Source organism: Balaenoptera musculus, chromosome 1 (genome assembly GCF_009873245.2).
Source record: "Balaenoptera musculus isolate JJ_BM4_2016_0621 chromosome 1, mBalMus1.pri.v3, whole genome shotgun sequence".
Classification (NCBI taxonomy): Eukaryota; Metazoa; Chordata; class Mammalia; order Artiodactyla; family Balaenopteridae; genus Balaenoptera; species Balaenoptera musculus.
Window position 1 is genome coordinate 65393446 of NC_045785.1, and position 15036 is coordinate 65408481.

General features: G+C 36.5%; 1 protein-coding gene across 2 annotated transcripts in view; it reads right to left on the bottom strand.

Moving 5' to 3' along the window:
* SLC44A5 (solute carrier family 44 member 5) overlaps positions 1 to 15036 on the bottom strand; it is a 353266-nt gene that overhangs the window by 57142 nt on the left and 281088 nt on the right. The gene's annotated exons all lie outside the window — the stretch shown is intronic.

Sequence of the window (15036 nt, forward strand, 5' to 3'; positions counted from 1 at the left end):
TTAATATAACATAACATTTAAAAATCGGCTTCATTTTCCCCAGACAGTTGCAAAATATTCTCCAACTCCCCTTTAAGCTGCCTAACACTTAAAGCACCTTTTGGTAATAGTAAAAAGTTGAAATAATCAAATTGTCCATCAACAGGGGATTGGTTACATAAAGAATTCCACATCCATAAAGTAGAAGACTATATTGCCATTGAAAATAATGTTGAAAAATGTTTAATGTTTTAGCAGGGAAAAGTGAGACCCAAAGAGATCACAGGAGAGTTGAAATAAACCAATGGGGGTAGAAAGAGGGCAGCACTGAAGCAGCCTGTCATGGGAGAACGTGGAGTCAAGTAAATGGGCTTGCATCTTCCTGGTGGTACCTCATCTGACAAGAGACTGGAGGTGAATCACCAGGCATAAAGCCAAAGGGGTTTGGTGGAGGGCAAGCCAAAGCTGATTTCTCACATCAAAGAACTAGTCAGTGAGGACTTCCCCAGAGAATTTCCACTTGTGCACCATGAGAGAGCCAGGCTTTGGATGCTTACCCCAAAGACAGAGTTTATGCATAGTCAGTTACGTCTTAGCTGCAGCAGCAACAACCATGTGGGACTAGGGCAGTGGCCAGGAAAGTAACAGATACTCCTCCTTCTATCTGTCACAACACAAAGAGCTAGGACCAGGAGAGAGGGAAGAGAAGGGAAATAGCAGAACAGGGCCTCTCTCCCACTCTAAGTTCCCTTGCAGAGTTCAAACCTGAGCTGGGGAATTGGAAGAAACAAGATTCAAATTTTAAATTGGACTGCACTGAACTTTTTAACAATAGAAAGTATTTAGAAAGCTATGGAAGGAAGCTACCCAAGATGCCAAAACAAGAAGGAAAGAAATTTGAAAGAACATTGTTAAAGGCGATAATAGGGGAAAAATAAACCCATTTCATGTTTGTAATCCCATCTAGTTCAGATGGCTCAAGAATCTGGCTATAAATTCATACACAATATGCACAAGGCTACTTCACGATTCCACAAGAGTGAGCTTGGCTCTTTCACCACCCAAGCAACTATATCTTCTACATGTGATTCAGATTTGTACCTAAGCAAATGAATAAATTATTACATGTCATGATTCATTGGAGTCCCTTAGGAGTAGTTAAAATGCTGAATGGTAAATCAGTAATTGTCAAGAATGCCCCACAGGTAAAACTGATTTATAAACTGCAAAATGCTACATAAACTCAAGTTATTCACCAGATTATGTGATCCTCAAGGGTAAAGTTTGTACCTTATTCATCTTTATACCCATCTACCTTGCCAACACTTAGCTGAGTACTTGGCCCATATTAGGCACTCATCAGATGTTGCAGAATGGATGAGGTCAATTTCAGAATAAGTTTTTCAATATCTTAGAATCCTCCTTAGTTTTTTGCACAAATCTATAGTCATTCTATCAAAGTCTGTCTGATATCTTTAAACATCAGTGGTCCTCAGATTCCTTAGGTACAAAGTAGATGGCGATAGTTGCAGCTGAACAATTCTGCAGAAGTGACTGAGGAAGTAACTCATTATTTAACTTGAATTATATTTCCGCCATGAAACAACAAAACAGAAGCAACTACAAACTACTAGTTTGAGATGATGTAAGATGCACTTAAGCCCATCTCTCTTCTTTCCTGAGACTCATGGAAATAAAAGAATAAAAGTACGAAAAGGAATAAACCTCACCATACCAGCTAAGGACGTGCAGAATGGGATCTGCACACAATTGCACAAGAGACTTCAACAATTTCTGGAAGATGGAGAGCATACGAGACTGTGTTGAGTGATGAATGCACCATAGAAAAGCTACAAAAAGGGTGGGATATGATATGCCTGTTAGAAATCATGACACATTCTGGACTCAAAGCTGAGAGTGAGAAATGTGGCCAAAAGTAAGAAGATTAATGAAGGTTTATATATAGGTCTACAGTGCAAATCAGCGTCTCTGTGCTCCTCCCATACACCTACTCTTAAGACTTCTAGCATCCAGGAAAAATGGGCAAAAACAGAGGCCTCTTTTGTTGAATGATAGCAAGGGCTTTTGTGGGACTGGGTACCCCAGTCTACAACCCCTCATATTCTGGCATTGTAAAAGCCCATGCCTGACAGTCAGCTTCCCACCAGTTCATGCTGTAGTGAAATCTAACAGCTAATACAACGTTCCTATCCCATATGGGGCAGAGGCCGCCCTGGAAAAACTGAGCTACTAACACAGAAACAGAGCAAATTCACACAAGCGACCCAATTCTTTCTTTAGTAAAAATGGATAACCAAGTAGCATCAGGAATTTAAGAGAAATCAGAATAGGAAAGAGAAAGACTAAAGTAAACAAACAAAAACTGATGCCAGATGAAATAAAAATAATTCAGGGTATAGGAGGGACCTTAAAAATTTTTTTTTCAGAGTAATTCAAGCAGATTATTCATATATAAAAATACTATGTTATTAGAGGAATAAATAGGAAACAAGAAGGCTTTAAGATATTTAAAGTATGATTACCAAAATTTTAAAATCAAAAGCAGAGCTGGAAAAAACTTGATAAATCTCCTAGAATACAGAATAAAAAATCATAGATGGAAAATATAAGGAAAAAAAAAAGAGGCATCGAGACTAATCCAGGAGGTCCAAGGTATGACTAACAGAGTTCCCAAAAGACAACCAATAAAATGGAAAGAATGAAAACAGCAAAGAAATAACTGAAGAAAAATTTTCAGAGCTGATGAGAGTCATAGTTCTTTAGAATTAAAGGACCCCCACTGAGGCCTGAACAAAAAGAATATTTTTTAAGAAAGACCTACATCAAATTGTGAGATTTCAGAACACCAAGAGTAAAGAAACAATTTTAAATGCTTTCCCAGAGGAAAAAAGTCACCACAAGGTATGTGAATCAGACTAGCATTAGACACATTGGATGCTAAAAACAATAGAACAGTATCTTCAAATTTCTGACAGGAATTGTCTTTCAAGTTACACTTCTAAAGCTAGACCATCAGTCAACTGTAAAGAGGGAGAAGAAAAACATTTCCAGGGACTTCTCAAATTTACTTCCTGTGCTTTCTCTTCTTAGGAAGATAATCAAGAGTGTTCTCCATCAAAACAAGGGTGTTCACAAAGAAAGAAGTTGGGATATAGAAAATGGTTCATGGGATGTGCTTACACTAAAAAAATACATACTTCTTGTTTATTTGAAATTGAAAATTAACTGAGCATTCTGTGTTTTTATTTGCTAAATCTGGCACCTCTAGAAGCGGGACCCAATCTAATGAGGTAGGTAAGTCCCAGAATTAAAGCTATGCAGTAGGCCTATATTTACCTGGTCCTGAGTGGAACAAAAGGACAGAAGTTCTACAAGGCAGGTGTTCAGAGAAGAGGGAGCCTCTGAAAAATAGTGTGACTGGAATGGTAGACAAACTTATGGTCCTGATAAAGACTATTCAAGAAAAACTTGGCTGACAAATAAAACATTATACAAGAATGTCATTGCCCTATGTTGAAATAAACTAAAATGTAGCATGATGCTAAGCTGCAAATAAAGTGTAAGATTTGACTTTGATATCAGGGACACAGTAGAAATGAAAATGTAATGGCCAGACAGTGCCTAAACTTCACGTAGTTATTACAAAGTAAAAGTCTTATTTCCAACTTCTAGAATCAACCTACCAACAGAACATGAAAGATTCTGATGAAGTTGCAGAACTGAACTTTATAACAAACTTGACCATGTAAAGGGTAAATATAGAAAGTGGAAGGAAAAGAAAGATGGAGAGAAGGGTAGTGGGGATAAAATCCTCCTCTTACATAAAGAGGAGTCGAGATACTGACAGAAGTTAGTGGAACAAGCAATCAAAGCTCAGTATACCATTTAAAGTCACAAAAGTAAACTATAAGAAAATCTAAAGGCAATAATTTAACCATTAAACATGGAACGAGGAGGGAGAACAGGAAAACAGATAATGTAAATTAGTTAAATCTTCATTTTTCATAGCAGGCTATCAATGGATACTATCTAAAATTAATAAAGTACAAAATGAAAGAATAAGCATATGATTTAAAGTTATGCAAAAAACTGCCAGAAGAACTAAGAGTAGTATTACGGACTGAATGTGTTCTCCCAAAAGTCATATGTTAAAATCCTAACCCCCAAAGTGATGGTATTAGGAGGTGGGGCTTTTGGAGGTGCTTAGGTCAGGAGGGTGTAGCCCTCATGAATGGAATTAGTGCCCTTATAAAAGAGACCTCAGAGAGCTCTCTCATCCCTTCCTCCATTTGAGGATGCAGAATAAAGATGGCAAACCAGGGAATGGACCCTAGCCAAGAACCTGACCAAGCAGGCACCTAATCTTGGACTTCTGGTCCCAAGAATTGTGAGAAATAAATTTTTGTCATTTACAAGCTACCTAGTCTATGGTATTCTGTTATAGCAGCCTGAACTGACTAAAACAACCAGAAGGAGGAGAGATTATCTTTCTGGAAAGAAATCTCCTAAGACAGGAGACCATTGCTTTTTTTGCTTTTATTATAAGCTCTTCATTATTGTTTGGTTTATTTTCATAGGCATATATTATTTTGATATAGATTTTAAAAATTAAACCAAGTAACAGATCTGGGCTTGTAGTATGTTCAATCAAACAGATTTGTGAGACCTCCTTGCCATTTTATAAGTGTTTCTTCAGTGAACTGAAGACAAAGTTATTATTGCTTCACTTAGATGCCAAATTGATGCAAAACTTAAATAGAAGAGCTTTGTTCTCTTAATCTTTCCTGTTTCCCTATCTGAAGCTCATACTAGGAAGATGGGTATTTCGGTCTGTCTAATCTGGCAATTGGGCTGCATCAGACAACGTTCAAAGTTGTTTTAACCCAAACTTTATAAGCTGAAGTTTTTGTAGTAGCCAGAAGGTGGCATCAAAATCAATCGAGTTCTTGCTTTTTAGTAGAAATCACAAAGAAAAGGATCATACCCAAGTATCATGAATAACTTCCCTGCAACTCAAAAGGCAGAGAAAGTTGCACACGTCAACAAAGCACTCCATTTTCCTTTGAGTCTGTTTTATCTGCTTTGACATTTTAGAAAACTCCCATTGTTTCCCCTAGTGTCCTTTTGGTTAGGCATAGACAAAGCACAGACTGACCAAATTCTATCCTAAACACTATCACACCATCTCTAAGCATGGGATTTTAAGCTCAGTTAAGGAATGTTTTTTAGAGTTGAGAATCAAAGGGTTGCTCTAAGCACATCATGACACTAATGAGTACAAACACTGTTACAGTCTAACAAGTATGTCCTGGACTCAGTTGTTTGGAGTGCCTAACCTGCTTTACACATTCTCACAGAGATGCATTTCATTTACAGATGAAAATATATACACACACATTTTTTTTTTAATTTAATGGTACTTTTACCATTGTAAAAAGATTTTAAGGACTAGATGTTCAAGATTTTAAGGACTAGATTAAACATGGAACATGGAAAACCAATTTCACTGCAACTCTATCAATATGCAGCCTAAAGAACACAGAATTTGGGGTTAGAACGTGTTACTTTTGCCATTTAGTAGTCAGCTGACCCTGAATGCATACTTTAACCTATCTGAATTTGCTTCCTAATTTTCTAGATGAGAGTAGTAATAATGGCACCACTTAGCAGTGCTAATAGGAGGATCTGATAAGAACTTTACACTGACCTCCAACTGGAGCAAATCACTGTCTTTTCTGTGCTACCCCTTTATTCTGATTCATTTAACAGTGAACCTACTGAGCACCTACTATAATGAAGTGCTGAGGACACAACAGCAAAACAGAGAACGTCCCTCATCTCAAAGAACTTTGACTCTAGTAGAGGAAAATAAACAAGTGAAATTAATAATCAGGATAAATTCAAGTAGTGATAAGTACCCAAGACAATAAATCAGGGTCTTGTGCCAGAAAGTAACTAGAGAAAGTGGGGGTGAGTGTAATGTTTCAGATGGGATTGTAAGCATTATTCTTCAGACAGCACACTCTGCGAAACACACTAGATTGAAATCCATGGATTTCTTCTTCTTTTTTTTTTGTCCAGTTCCTAGTTTAATTTTTTCCAGTTTTATTGAGAATATACTTGACATGTAACATTGTATTAGTTTAAGGTATACAGCATAATGATTTGATATATGCATATATTGAGAAATAATTACCACAATAAGTTTAGTTAACATCTATCACTTCATATAGCTACAAATTTTTTTCTTGTGATGGGAACTTTTAAGATCTATTCTCTCAGCAACTTTCAAATATACAATATAGTATTGTTAATTATAGTCACCATGCTGTACCTTCCATCCTTAGAAACTTATAACTGGAAGTTGGTACATTTTGACCACCTAAACCCCTTTCCCACACCCCACATCTCCCACTTCTGGCAACCGCCAATCTGTTCTGTTTCTATGAGTTCATTTTTTTTTAGATATCACATAGCATAATAGCCTCAGGGTCCATCCATATTGTCACAAATGGCAGGATTTCCTTCTTTTTTACTGCTGAATTTTTAAATTTATTTATTTGTATAAAATCACATTTTCTTTACCCATACACCCATCCAGTGAGACTTAGGTTGTTTCCACGACTTGGCTATCATAAGCAATGCTGCAATGAACATGGGGGTGCAGATATCTATTCAAGATCATGATTTAATTTCTTTTGGATATATACCCAGAAGTGGAATTACTGGATCATGTGGTAATTCTATTTTTAATTTTTTTAGGATCTCCATACTGTTTTCTATAGTGGCTGCACCAATTTACATTCCCACCAATAATGCACAATAATTTCTCCATATCCTTGCCAACACTTGTTTTCTCTTGTCTTTTTTGATGATAGCCATTTTAATCAGGTGATAACTCATGTGGTTTTGATTTGCATTTTCCTGATGATTAGTGATGTTGAGCACCTTTTCATATCTGTTGGCCATCTGTATGTCTTCTTTGGAAAAATGTCTATTCAGATCCTCTGCCTATTTTTTAATCATGTGTTTCACTGTTTGGTTTTTTACTATTGAGTTACATGGGTTCTTTATAAATTTGGGATATTAATCCCTTATCAGATGTATGATTCACAAATATTTTCTCCCATTCCATAGGCTTCCTTTTCATTTTGTTGATGGTTTCCTTTGCTGTGCAGAAGCTTTTTAGTTTGATGTAGTCCCACTTGTTTATTTTGCCTTTTCCTACCTTTGCTTTTGGTGTCAGATCCAAAAGATTATTGCCAAGATCGATGTCAAGGAGCTTACTAGGAGTTTTACAGTTTCAGGTCCTAATTCAAGTCTTTAATCCATCTTGAATTGATTTTTGTTTATGCTGTAAGATGGAAGTGGTCCAGTTTCGTGGCTTTGCATGTGGCATTCCAGTTTTCCCAATACCATTTATTGAAAAGAATATCCTTATTGTATATTCTTGGCTTCTTTGTCATAAAGTAATTGACCATATTTCTGTGGCTTTATTTTGGGGCTCTCTAATCTGTTCCATTGAACAATGTGTCATAATTCTCTCTCCTCTTCTATTTTATGAAGGAGTTTGAGAAGGACTGTTGTTAATTCTTCTTTAAATGTTTGGTAGCGTTTATCAGTGAAGTCATTTGGTCCTGGACTTTTCTTTGTTGGGAGGTTTCTGGTTACTGATTCAATCTTCTTACTAGTAATTGCCTTGTTCAGATTTTCTGTTTCTTCATGATTCAGTCTTGGTACGTTGTATGTTTCTAGGATTTATCCATTTCTTCTAGGCTGTCCAATTTCTTGGTATATAATGGTTCATAGTAGTCTCTTATGATCCTTTGTGTTTGTGTGGTATCAGATGTCTCCTGTTTCATTTCTGAATTTATTTAAGTAGTCTCACCTTTTTTCTCAATGAGTCTAGCAAAAGGTTTGTCAATTTTATGTTTTCAAAAAAACAGTTGGTAGTTTCACTTATCTTCCCTATTGCTTTTTTTTTTTTTTGACATCTTTATTGGAGTATAATTGCTTTACAATGTTGTGTTAGTATCTGCTGTATAACAAAGTGAATCAGCTATATGTATGTATGTATCCCCATATCTCCTCCCTCTTGCGCCTCCCTCCCACCGTCCCGATCCCACCCCTCTAGGTGGTCACAAAGCACCAAGCTGATCTCCCTGTGCTGTGCAGCTGCTTCCCACTAGCTATCTCTTTTACAGTTGGTAGTGTATATATGTCAATGTCACTCTCTCACTTCGTCCCAGCTTACCCTTGCCCCTCCCTGTGTTCTCAAGTCCATTCTCTACATCTGCATCTTTATTCCTGTCCTGCCCCTTGGTTTGTCAGAACCTTTTTTTTTTTTTAAGATTCCATATATATATGTTAGGATATGGTATTTTTCTCTTTCCGACTTACTTCACTCTGTATGACAGACTCTAGGTCCATCCACCTCACTAAAAATAACTCAATTTCATTTCCTTTTATGGCTGAGTAATATTCCATTGTATATATGTGCCACATCTTCTTCATCCATTCATCTGTCGATGGACACTTAGGTTGCTTCCATGTCCTGGCTATTGTAAATAGTGCTGCAATGAACACTGGGGTACATGTCTCTTTTTGAATTATGGTTTTCTCAGGGTATATGCCCAGTAGTGGGATTGTTGGGTCATATGGTAGTTCTATTTTTAGTTTTTTAAGGAACCTCCATACTGTTCTCCATAGTGGCTGTATCAATTTACATTCCCACCAACAGCGCAAGAGGGTTCCCTTTTCTCCACACCCTCTTCAGCATTTATTGTCTGTAGATTTTTTGGTGATGGCCATTCTGACCAGTGTGAGGTGATACTTCATTGTAGTTTTGATTTGCATTTCTCTAATGATTAATCTCTATTTCATTTATTTCCACTCTGATCTTTGTCATTTCCTTCCTTCTACTAACTTTGGGCTTATTTTGGTCTTCTTTTTCTAGTTCCTTTAGGTGCAAAATTAGGTTGTTTACTTGAGATCTCTCTTGCTTCTTAATGTAGTTGTTTATCACTATGAATTTCCCGCTTAGAACTGCTTTGCTGTGCTCCATATGCTTTCGTATGTTATGTTTCCAGTTTCATTTGTCTCAAGATACTCTCTAATTTCCCTTTTGATTTTTTCTTTGACCCATTTGCTTAGTGGCAAGTTGTTTAATCTTTACATATCTGTGAATTTTCCAGTTTTCTGAATTAATTTCTAGTTTCATACCATTTTGGCAGGAAAAGAGGCTTGATATGATTCCAGACTTTTTACATTTATTAAAACCTATTTTGTGGCCCAACACATGATCTATCCTGCAGAATATTCCATGTATTTGAGAAGAATGTGTATTCTGTTGGTTTTAGATGTAATGGTCTGTAAATGTCCGTTAAGTCCATCTAGTCTAACATGCAATTTAGTCCAATTCTTCCTTACTAATTTTCTGTCTGGATGATCTAACCATTGATGAAAGTGGGGTATTGAAGTCCCCTACTATTATTATATTGCTGCCTAATTTTCCCTTCAGATCTGTTAATATTTGCTTTATACATTTCAGTGCTTTTAAGTTGGGTACATATTTATAAATGTTATATCCTCTTGTTGGATTGACCCCTTTATCATTATATAATAATCTTCTTTGTCACTTATTAGAGTCTTTGCCTTAAAGTTTATTTTGTCTGATATAAATATAACTACCTCTGCTTTCTTTTGGTTTCCATTTGCATGGAATATGTTTTTCCATCCCTTTGCTTTTATTCTGTGTCTGCGCATAAAGCTTAAGTAAATCTCTGGTAGGCAGTATATAAGTTGAGTCTTGTTTTATTATTCATTCAGCCACTCTGTATCTTCAGATTGCATCATTTTATCCATTTACATTTAAAGTAATAATTGATAGGTGGGACTTACTATTGCCATTTTATTCATTGCTATCTGGCTGTTTTGCAGTTCTTTTGTTCTTTTCTTCCCGTGCTCTCTTCCTTTGTGATTTGATGATCTTCTGTAGTAGTATGCTTAGATTCCTTTTTTTTTTTACCTTTTGTGTATCTACCATAGGTTTTTGCGTTGTGGTTACCACAAGGCTTACATAAAACATATTACAGCAGTCTATTTTAAGCCGATAACTTAATGCAGATGCATACTAAAGTTCTACATTTTTATTCTCCCCCCAACATTTCATGTTTTTGATGTCACAATTTGCATCTTTTCACCTTGTGTATCCATTAATAAGTTACTGTAGTTATAGCTATTTTTACTACTTTTGTCTTATAACCTTCATACTAGATTTATAAATGATTTACCCACCACCATTATAATTTTAGACTATTCTAAAATAGAGCTTAATTATGTATTTTCTTTTACAAGTGATATTTTTACTTTCATATGTTTTTCCTGTTACTAATTAGCATCCTTTCATTTCGGCTTGAGGAAGTCCCTTTAACATTTCTTATAAGGCCAATATGAACTCTATCAGCTTTTCCTTGTCTAGAAAATTCTTTATCTCTCCTTCAATTCTGAAGGATAATTTTGCTGGATAGAGTATTCTTGGTTGGCAGTTTTTATTCTTTCAATATATGTATCATTGAATATATCATTCTACTGCCTTCCGGCTTGCAAAGTCTCACTGAAAAATCTGCCTGTAGTCTTACAGAGGTTTCCCTTATATGTAACAAGTTGTTTTTCTCTTGCTGCTTTTAAGATTCTGTCCTTGTCTTTAACTTTTGACAGTTTAATTATAATATTTCTTGCTATGAGTTTCTTTGGGTTCATCTTATTTGGAACTTTCTGTGCTTCCTGGATTTGGATGTCTGCTTGCTTCCCCAGGTTAGGGAAGTTTTAAACCATTATTTCTTTGAAGAAGCTTTCTGCCCCTTCTCTTTTTCTTCTCCTTCTGGGATCCATATAACGCAACTGTTGATCCACTTGATGGTGTCCCATAAGTCCCTTAAGCTATCTACACTCTTTTTCAGTCTTTTTTCGTTTTGTTCCTCTAATTGGATGAATTCTACTGCCCTATCTTTGAGTTTGCTCATTCTTTCTTTTGCTTATCTAGTCTGCTGTTGAACCCCTCTAATGAATTTTTCAGTTCAATTTTTATATTCTTCAGCTCTGTGATTTCTGTTGATACTTTACCTATATTTTCTATCTCTCTGTTGAAATTCTCATTATACTTATGCATTGTTCTCCTGACTTTGGTGAGCATCTTAATGACCTTTATTTTGAATTATATCAGGTAAATCATGTATCTCCATTTCATTAAATTCTGTTTCTAGAGATTTATCTGTTCTTTTGTTTGGAATATATTCCTCTGTTTCTTCATTTTCCTTGATTCTATGTGTTGGTTTCTGTGCATTAGATAAAACAGCTGCCTCTCTCTGTCTGGTTTCTTGTAGGAGATAAACCTTAATGTTCACCCCAGCCCCAGCTCTTAACTGTCTCTCAAACCTTTGTGCATGTCCAAGTTGCTTTCTTTGTTCTTAGTGGCTCTTAGTAGTTGAGTAGTGCCAAGACCTGTCAGTGTCCCAAAGGGGAGGATCTCAGTCAGTGATAGATGCAGGCTGATTGGAAGTCAGACCCTCAGACACCAGCTTTTAAAGTACATAAATAGATCTCTTTCAGGGAAAGACTGGGAAATGAGCATTTCAGTCTGCTCCCTCTGCACTGAGTGCTGAGGGGATAGCCAGTTAAGAAGTGCTTTTTTGTCCCATTTCATTGTAGGACCAATGAAATGCAAGACCCATGGGCCACCAGAGCCAGATCAAGGGGTGTGTCCCCTGGGTGGCAGTTGCAAAAGCTCGCGCACTAGATGTGTGCACAAGTTCCTTCCAGGTAGTCAGTACAACTTGGAGCTGCCAGAGGGAGAACACAGAGACAGTGCCCACTGGCCTCCTCCAGGCTCTGGGGAAGACTGTAGTCATCCCCAGATGTGTGCATATTAGAAGTCTAACCCTCATGCAGCAGCTATTGAAGTATGCAAGCAGCTTTCTTTCAGGAAAAGCCTGGGAGATGGGTGTTTCTGTCTATTCCCTCTGAGATGGGTCTGGGGGAAATAACCACAGTGAGTTAAGAACTTCCTTGTTTACAATAGTCTTATGAGTCTCATGGATGCAAGCCCTGTTGGCTTTCAGAGCTAGGTGTTTTGAGGGCCTGTCCCTTGGGTCAGAGTCTTAAAAGTTGGGGCACTAGATGTGGGGTTCAAACCTTTCATTCCTCAGGGACAGGCTGGGATTTGGGCATTTCCTCCCAATTGTATGGCACTGAGCCAGGCGTGGGGTTTACGGTAAAACTGTGTCTCAGCCTTTCCTACTCATTTTGATGTGGGTATTTCCTTGTTCACCTGATACGTAGGAGTCACTCAGCTAGTTTCTGGATTTCTTTCAGAGGGAATTGCTCTGTGTGTAGCTGTAGATCCAGTGTGTCCATGGGAGGAGGTGAGTTAGAAGCCTCCTATGTTGCCAGCTTGGACTGGAACTCTCTGAAATCCATGGATTTCTTGGCTATATCCCTGAAGACTGAGATCCTTGAGAAAACTGTGTTTTGTCTCCTAGAGTGATTCCAACCTTTTGCATAGTGACTGGCCCTTTGGAGACCTCACGAATGATGTATTATAATATTGAATATGAAAGTGCTTTGTTAAAAAAAGGACATGTAAGTTTCACCCTAATTACTGTTCTTTCATTTAATTTTTTGCATTATTATCAGAAAATTAAGGCCAGGTAGGTTGCATCCAATACCCAAAGGTCAACAATGGAAAGATGTAAAGTCAGGATTTGACTCTAGAGTATATTCTTTCAACAAAATGTTTTCTCTCTTTTTCTTTCAAAGGGCTTTGATAAGTAAGGTAACTCATTGCCTCAGCTCATGTACTTTCAAGACTTTTATTTTTGGACAATTTGGAGGGAATATAAAAGTATTAGATTTTTTGGTAGAAACTTGTAATGCATATTAATATATAAATAAGCAAATAAAAATTTCTCATAATTCTATTTTATAATATCTGTCATTAATTCTTTTTCAAAATAAAAGAAGTTTAATATTTTCCTGCCTACATGCTCACTGTGAACAACTGAAACAGTTCAAGAAGGTATAAATAGCAACAAGAATGGTCTTTTAAAATGTAACGTGGATTGTATCACTTTCTTGATGAACACCTTTCCATGGCCTTCCTGCACTTATACATAAAATCCAAATACTTTTAAAGGGCACATAGAACCACAAAATCTGACTCCTATCTGGTTCTCAGATATCTGCTCATTCCACTCCCCTTTTTCTTTGCTACACTCCAGCCTCCTGGGCTTCTTTCTGTTCCTGGAGTATCATAGGCTCATTCCTGCCTCAGGACCTTTGCCCTTGTCTCTGGCTTTAAAGCTCTTACCAAGGCTTTTGAAAGGCTGCCTTCTGCCTAGCCTTCATATTTCAATTTAAAGGTCACCTCCTCATGAAAGTCCTAACCTGCCCCATGCAACCGCGAGGCAGCTCATTATATACCAGTCATTCTCTATGGGGCCACCTGTTTTGTTTCTTCCTAGCATTTATCACACAATTTGAAATTATCTTCATTGTTTACATCTTTATTGTAATTGCCCCCTAATTGAATGTAAGCTTCATGAGTGCAGGTAGCTTGTCTATTTGCACTATAACCTCAGCCTTTAGAACACTATTGGAAACATAATAGTGACTCAGTAAACACATAAATAAAAATAAAAATATAATCCCACTACCCAGAAATAATTAATGTAGGAATGTGTATATCCTTTCATATATAGGTGTTTTTTTTTACGTGATATCCATATATATCACAAGGCAGAATTATACTATACATGGCATTTATTACACTAAATTATATAATTATACTAAATCATGGCGTAACCTGATTTCTTGAATTAACAAAGTATCATGGGCATATTTCCATGTCAATAAATATATCTCTACTCAATCACTTTTAATGATTAAATAGTATTTTATTATATGACTATACTGTAACTCATTTAATCAATCTCCTATTGATAGACATTTAGGCTGTTTCCATTTTATTATTACTATTTCATAGTACCTATAACATTAGGAAAGTTTATGCAAATTTCCATCATATATGTTCTAGGAGAAAAACTGCTGAATCAAAAAGAACATACAAATTTCATAAATACTTGATAAAATGTGATAAATATTATCATATTTCACTACCACCAGTAGAAAATAAGATGTCTTTTTTTCCCCTCATTCTGGTCAACCCTGGAAATATTAATCTTTTTAATTTATTTGACAACTTAATAAGCTCAAGTAATATCTCTTTATTAATTTGCATTTCTTTTTTAACTGTGGTTGATCAGCACTTTCTGTTATTATTGGCCATTATATCATGTTATTTCCTGTTTATTACTTTTGCCAACTTCTACACTGAATTATCATCTTTTTCTTTTTTGATTTTATAAAAGTAGTTCATATTATAAAGCTACTGACCCACAGTCAGGTATACATGTTGAAAAAATTTCTTTTTCCTGAATTTCCACTTATCTTTTAACTTTGCATACCACTTTGTGGGTTAAAGTGGGATTAATCTGTGTCATACTTTAAAATTTCTGTTACATTTTCTGGCTTTGGTGTCATGTTTAGAAAAAGCTTCTTTACCCCATTATTCTATTAACATGCCCCTGCATTTTCTTCTGCTACTTTTTGGTTGTATATTTTATATACAATATTTCCATGTTTCAGTATTCATTTTGGTATAATGTATGAGATAAATATCCAATTTTATTTTTTAATTTTTTTTAAATTTTATTTATTTATTTATTTATGGCTGTGTTGGGTCTTCGTTTCTGTGCAAGGGCTTTCTCTAGTTGTGGCAAGTGGGGGCCACTCTTCATCGCAGTGCGTGGGCCTCTCACTATCGCAGCCTCTCTTGTTGCGGAGCACAGGCTCCAGATGCGCAGGCTCAGCAATTGTGGCTCACGGGACTAGTCGCTCCACGGCATGTGGGATCTTCCCAGACCAGGGCTCGAACCCATGTCCCCTGCATTGGCAGGCAGATTCTCAACCACTACGCCA